Genomic DNA, 7,441 nt, shown 5'->3' with positions numbered 1-7,441 from the left:
AACTACATTCATCCATCCCTGGTTTACAATTAGGTTTAAATCCCATAAAATATCCTGAAATTCATGTTTTTTACATGTTAAGATAGGAAAAAAGTTGAAAGGGGTATATTAAGTGCTCTAACTTGTAAATGAAACCTGTGATACAGAACATTTGAACAAAGCAAAAGATGATGACTTTATAACACTGAAATACATACCATTTTTATTAAGTTTGCGGCCCTTGCTTCCCAGCAGCATCTTCAGGCTGTTTCGGAACATAGTTACAGCTTAGTACGCTTTTTGCGGACAGCCCCTGGGGACAGAAGGAGACAAAGAACTCATTGGTTAACTTTGCAGGTGGCTCAAAACATTGAGAAGTTTATGTAAAGTTTAATAAAAAGTACATTAAGGAATGATCAGCTAAGACTATCATCTAATAGAGCACGAATCACGCAAAGGCAGTGAGTATGGCAAGGGTCCCGATGTTTTCCCAACATTGACCTGGACTGAGTTTACCCTACTTCAACATTCAGGCGCAACAACAGGCAGCCCTGCTGTCTAGTTTGCTTCTCATAATTCCAACAACAACAATGCTGCACCTGATCAAACTGTACGGTTGTAGCCATTCAAAATGTCCCCACTTTCCTTGATGGGCCCCTGGCTGGGCCCCTATAATTCATTTTTAAAAATCAATCTTTGTATTAAAATATCCTTTCTGTCATGATTTGTGCACCATCTGCTTGCCAGAGCCTGTAATTCAGTCAAAGGGTGGAGTCCGACTAAAGAAGATGCACAGCAAGGAGAAGGCCAGTGGCTGGAAGTTGGGTGGGATTTTGCTGGGAGTTGCAGGGAAGTGGGCTTTCATTCGCCTTTGAATGATTGGAAAGGGCTATTTTGAACGGCAGCGACTGTACAATAACCCTTAAATTTAAATCGGAGATCTTCAACAGTGGGTCCGCGACCCCTAGGGAGTCCACAGAGGTACTGCATGGGGGTCGCAAAAGTTTTTTGTTGATTACATTTTTTTAATATTCCCTCCTGCAACTTTTTCCACTAATCAAATGTTTTTAAATCCACATTAACATGAATTCAACACACTGTAGTAAACAGATAAATGGAGGCAGAGGATGTCTTTCAGTCATCAATGAAAACATTCAGCGACACACAGGAGCTCTTTCAAGCTGGGCACCGTTTCATTCACAACACCTGTCCCATCAACCAGGAATCAGAATCAGAATCAAAGGCGTTGTTGGCCCATGTTTGGGGGTGCTGAAGCACCCATAAATTAAATCAAAGCCCCTCTGTCATGATCACAGCCCCGGTAGCTGATCTGATTACTCACTTAAATCACCTGCCGTTCCCCCGTGCAGGAGGAGCTTGGGTTTTGGCCCTTTCCATGGACCTCCAGGTTTTGGCTCGGAACACTGGGGAGGGTCAGTTTTGGTAAGCTTGGCTCCTAGGATCGGACTATCGCCTGCTCACTGGGGTTGCTGCATTGGGGACACTGATCGGCTCCTTGTGCTGCATCTTTTTTTACAGCCCATCGGCTGGATCCTGCCTTCCTCTGAGAGGACTGTTAAACCAGGTAAGTGACTCACTCAGATAATCATCTCTTGTCAGATGAACATGACCATTTAAGGGCTGGTTATCCTCCCGCAGCAGTGTGTTGCAGTGAGCTTGATGCAGATATTATTGATTGATTTATGCCCCAATATTGAAGCGTGGTCTGCACTCTGTTAGTCCACGCCACAACACAAGAGGGACAATCAGGCACTAGCTGTGGGTCTAGATACGGCCGAGGCGGTGAGGAAGTGGGGGCAAGTTTGTGCGACAACGAAGGGACATGAGATAGAAAAAGAGCGGGGATCCAGGTGGAAAAAGGGTCCCAGCGTTCTCGCACACCTCGCTCTTCTAGCTGGTCCATCTTCTTTTTGAATTGAGAAAGCTTCCTGGAGGGGAAGCGAAACGTCTTCAAATCTTGGAAACCAAGTCCAGTGGATTTCTTTTTTAAACTTTTACGGAACATCTTCACAAGTCGTTTTCCACAATGGCAAACATACAAAAAAAAACAAGTGGGTTAGCTACTAAAAAGAATATACACATAGTGTAGAGAAGATGTAGAATTGACCAATCAGAGGCCTCCTGTCTGCAGCACTGTCTGAGGTCACCTACAATTTTGGAGAGGTGCAGCAGAGTGTCTGTGGAAGGGGCGGGCATATCTGCGTTGTGGGGGGGTTGTTCATATGACAACCTCCATACATCAAAGGTTAGACAAGTTGTGTGCTACTCATCAGGGTCAGAAATCTCACTAATGTGGGAGTATGTTTGCCATCCATAGATGGTTTGAGGATTCACTGCCCATACTACATGCATCTTTAAAATTAAAACACGAATCTGTCAGTTATGTTAATAGTTTAGTATTTTTTGTAATATTCCAGGTTTATTTATTCATGCCAGTGGCACTAACAAGCATCACTGATTTTCCTTTCCACATTTATGTATTAAAAATGTCCATTTGAATAGCTTTTATGCATGATTACATGAAATTTACAGACATTGTTGATCTTGGCAGGTATCAGTTTATTGCGTTATTTTATAACTTTTAGAAAAACGCATTTTGGCATGGCCGCCCTACTAACTGTACCAAGCACATGTTTAAAACAAAAACATGAATATATGAACCTCTGTCTTATTTGAGTATCTTAATATTGAATGCCAAACCATAAGGTACATTTACACAAAGCACTAGAGGACCAGTTTGATATAACACAATTTCATAAAATATATATAATTAGGGAATCCCCGCTCCATCTTGCCATTAGTTTAGGGGTCCTTCGCCTGGAAAACGTTGAAAACCCCTGTTTAAATTATTCAAGCAAACTTGGTTACTGCACACACATGTCTGTTAGCCAAATGGATGACGTGTTCTGCTATGGAAATGAACAAAAAAGCGGAAAACAATTTTCATCTCTGTATATTAGCCCACACTTTGTAACTTTGGTTTCACTTGGTAATTTAATGTAAGATATGGGTACTGAAATACACTAACTTCTGATAATGTTAATCTTTTTTATGAGTTTTGTAAATAGTATAATTTTTCATTTTAAGGCAATCTGTCAAATCTCAAGGTTTATTCAAGTGTGAAAACATCGAAATCTCACTGAATTCCATTTAAAAACGAAAAACTATAAAATCTCAATCTGCAGGTCAATCTGCAATTGACTTGTCTGCACATTTCTCCACTGTGAGATCAATAAGGTCTATCTATCAGAGTGGTTCCTAGAATTTCTAGAAGTAGAATGTGAGGTAGATAGTTTAGTCCATCCATCCATTGTCCCAATTGGGGTCGCGAGGGATGCTGGTGCCTATCTCCAGCAGTCAATGGGCAAGAGGCGGGGTCCACCCTGCACAGGTCGCCAGTCCATCGCAGCGCAACACAGAGACACACATGACAAACAACCATTCACTCACACCTAAGGGAACTGTAGAGAAGTCAAATAACAGTCATGTTTTTGGACTGTGGGAGGAAGCCGGAGTACCCGGAGAGAACCCACGCATGCTCAGGGAGAACATGGAAACTCCATGCAGAAAGAACCTGGGCCGGGAATCGAACCCAGAACCTTCTTGCTGAATTATGTCCAGGAGCAAATGGATAAAAATAAACCGGAGGAAAAAAAAAAACATGAATCGATACTCTTGCGGACGTATCGATGCATTCAGATCGTCGGCTGTTGGATCGATGCAACGATACAAAACGATTATTATTCACACCCCTAATGAGTACGGTGGAGAACTTTAAATTGAACACAAGAAGAAGTTCCATTCACACAGTTAAAAGCTCTATCCCAGGTCTCATCTCATCTTTTTTTACAATAAACCCCAGTCAATAGTGACAGATGGGAAAATCACACTTCCTTATGTAGCTCTTTCCTACTCCTACCAAACTCAGCAGGGATTGCTGGAAAGTCAATGACTCAGTACAGTTGGTGGATTGCTTACATTTATAACATCTGTCCAGTTGGGATTACAAGCTTACCTTGAATAAGTTATACATTTGAGATCAGATTTAACGTTTGTCATAGTAGTTCTGTAGAAATGTAATTTAAATAGTTGTAATTGCATTTAATACCCTATTAATAGAATTGAAGCTATATCAATAAATTAAAAAAGAAGTGGACTAAATTACTGCACATAAACTGCCCAATATATGTGATTATTGTTGTTTTCAATTTAGCTGGGACACTAATGATTTGGTAAAATGGATTATTATTTTTTTTTTTGGGGGGGGTCTTTAACTGAAGCAGACCTCAACAATGAAGTGTAGTGTTAAGGAGATTAATATGGGATTATGCTCTTCTGCTCTGTCTGGGAAGAATAGGTGGCAGAACAGAATACAAAGGAACACGTTTGAAATATTGTTAACTTTGTTTTACATTCTGCACAAACATGGTTTAAAATCATCTCCAAATTGAAGTTGTACAGTGTGGGCAGACTGTAGTGTGGAATAATATCTCCATTCAGAGGGGAAACAGAGCTGTTTCCTGGCAAAACAAGCAGAAATGTCCTGCAGTTGGACAAACATCCGGCCCAGTTCAGCTATCAGGACTACATGGCTGAAGTTTATAACCTCAGGTGAAACAGTTCCACAGAGAGCATAAGGAAATGATCGTATATATTAATATATCCGAGTCTTCCTGCAGTGATTTCAGCATCCAACGCCTAACGGACAACAATAGCGATGCCAAAACACACCGACAGCAGGCTGAGCGTTCAGAGCACTGATCGGTTCAGTTCGGAGATAAGAAAAAGGATTTCATTATGAAAATGCGTCAGAAGGCGTGGCTGCCTTTTGTGTTTTGATGGATTTCAGCGATGTGATGGAAGATGTGTTGGTTTGGCAGCACTGAGCTCCATATTTGAACACATTCCGTCGGTCAGGCGATGGTGAATCACCCTGACAGGAGCGGACATGGCAGATGCAGCTAACCCACCTTAAGCGCTGATTTCCTTCCATTCACAGGCGATAGAAACGCTCGGACCGGTAGATAACGGTTCAGTCTCTGCGGTGCTAGATTCCAGCTCTTGGTGTCTCCTCCCACGTTAATATCATTCAGAAAGCAGCTGAATTCGAGGTACAGATAAACAGATTGGCGCCTCTTCCTCGTTCGCTTTCATCAACTGGTATCAGTGTAACATTTTTAACAGACAATGTCAACAGTGCGGCCCTTCAATCTCCCTTTACCGGTGAGCAAAGCGTGACGTCTGGATAGCTGCTTCTCCTGCTCGGCGGGCGGCGCTGAATTATTAATGAGAGGGGCGTGGCCTGCCAGGCAGATCAACTACAGGACTGCTCAGCAGCCGAATGAGGCCCTCTAGTGGCCGAAGAGATAAATGAAAGGTCCCTGTTAATTTTTTAATGTAGCTCAATGACACGTCCCTACGAAAGAGGATTAGGGCCACTGGAAAAAAAAAGAAAAAGTTAACTGTTTTTTAAATTTTATTTCAGTTTAACATGTGACAAAAGTTAGAATTCTGACTTTTTTTTCTCAGAATTCTGACTTTAATCTCAGAATTCTGACTTTTTTCTCAGAATTCTGAATTTTTTCTCAGAATTCTGACTTTAATCGAAGAATTCTGATTTTTTTCCCCATATTAAACTGAAATAAAATGTAAAAATCAGTTAACTTTTTTAATTTTTTCAGTGGCCTCTTCCGTACTTCCGGTGTCGAGGCCGGTGTAGGCATAAATATACGTAGACGCCTCATTGGACGCTGTCGACATACCTAGAGAGCAGCCAGGAATTGGATAAGCATCTCCCTGAAAGAGTTTTTGGAACTTGGGATTCTGGCTCGATCTGAATACCTCAAAATCTCCTTGCCCTTCACCTTTAGTGGGGGAAAAAGTAAGAACTAGCACATGATTATGCTGGTCAAATTGGGCCAACAGCCTTCTGGAAAATAACCAAAAAATCTCAAGTTAATCTAAATGTAGTGAATTTATTTATTTATTTTGGCAAACTGCTACTGTCACTACAAGCAGTGGTGGTTCTAGACCAAATGTACCAGGGGGCCAGGAGGGGGCCAGGGTGTTTTCATGGGGGCACAGAAAACCATGCTACAGTGTGTGTAATAATTACAGGGATATACAGTCAGAAATGTAGTATATTATACATAAGTATGTTATTTATCATCATCTACGAGCTCAGCCTCTTACAGTTTATTCTGAATGCTAATCGTGATTCTTGTAGCACAATTTCTAAAACTATTAATACCTATAGCAAAACCACTCACTGAGTTTGCAAAACTAAAAGCACAAACACTGCATTGCACTCAGTTTGCAATTTTGTAATACACATTTTGCAAAACTGTAGGCACAATACACTGCACAACACTCGATTACCAAATTTCCAACACACTCCTAGCTAAATTATACACATGTATGGCTATCATTAACACTATTTTGCCAACTGTCTGGCACACTTTCACATGTGAAAACTGTTTTAGATAATTAGTTCACTTTGCAATCAGCCTAAGCACTATAAATAAGCCACAGGTAAGCTGTCTATGTGGAGTACAATGGATGAAGAAGTAAGAGTGAGAAGAGTGAGAATCATCATAATTGATAATGACACCATCTTTCAAAATATACACAGTGTAAAAATTTCTTCACTAAGTCGTGTACTTGCACGCCACAGAATAAGAATGAAGCAAATTTACAGAGTTCCTTTCCAGAGAAACACAGAACATGTAAAGCAACTGCAATATGACTATGTGCAGGTAAGCTATAGTGTCATTGGTTCTGAATTTGGAAGTGCATACTGTAGTGCTGTGCATGGGCCTGATGTGATGCATTTGTTTTGTCTTGTCCAGAGAGTGATGGAACTGGAAGCAGATGCCATGGGAGATGAGCTACTTTTTGTAGATGAAGCCGGTTTTAACCTCAGTAAAACCAGGAGACGTGGCAGGAACATTATTGGACACTGTGCCATCATCAATGTCCCAGGACAACGTGGTGGTAACATAACCATGTGTGCAGCTATAAACCAAAATGGTATTGTTCACCATCATGCAACCATAGGCCCATACAACACTGCACACATTATTGCATTCCTGAACACCTTACATGACATGCTCACTGTTCAGACACCAGATATTTCATCATATGGGACAATGTTAGTTTCCATAGGGCTGCCTTGGTCCGCAACTGGCTTACAGACCACCCATTCTTCATGGCACTCATCCTCCCTCAATCCTCATCAACAGGTAGCCCTTTTACAGGCAATGGAGGAGGCATGTGGAGATATTGACCAGGCATCATGTCAGGGCTGGATACGGCATTCAAGAAGATATTTTCCCCGGTTCCTTGGACTGGAGGATGTCGCATGCGATCCGGACAAAATTTTGTGGCCAGACCCAGAAAGATGACATGATTCAATTCAATTCAATTCAGTTTATTTATATAG

The 7,441-nt window shown here is 41.4% G+C and overlaps 1 long non-coding RNA gene across 1 annotated transcript; it reads right to left on the bottom strand.

The window, feature by feature from the left end:
• Positions 1–205: 205 nt before the first annotated feature.
• Positions 206–5,260, bottom strand: LOC119798412. The gene is made up of 2 exons (XR_005282716.1): positions 4,971–5,260; positions 206–292 (listed from the first exon to the last, which is right to left on the bottom strand). It is a non-coding gene; the product is annotated as an uncharacterized LOC119798412 (long non-coding RNA).
• Between the last annotated feature and the right edge of the window lie 2,181 nt (positions 5,261–7,441).

This window comes from Cyprinodon tularosa, unplaced genomic scaffold (genome assembly GCF_016077235.1).
Source record: "Cyprinodon tularosa strain WSP-4 unplaced genomic scaffold, ASM1607723v1 ctg622, whole genome shotgun sequence".
Classification (NCBI taxonomy): Eukaryota; Metazoa; Chordata; class Actinopteri; order Cyprinodontiformes; family Cyprinodontidae; genus Cyprinodon; species Cyprinodon tularosa.
This window is presented reverse-complemented; position numbering and strand designations above follow the sequence as displayed.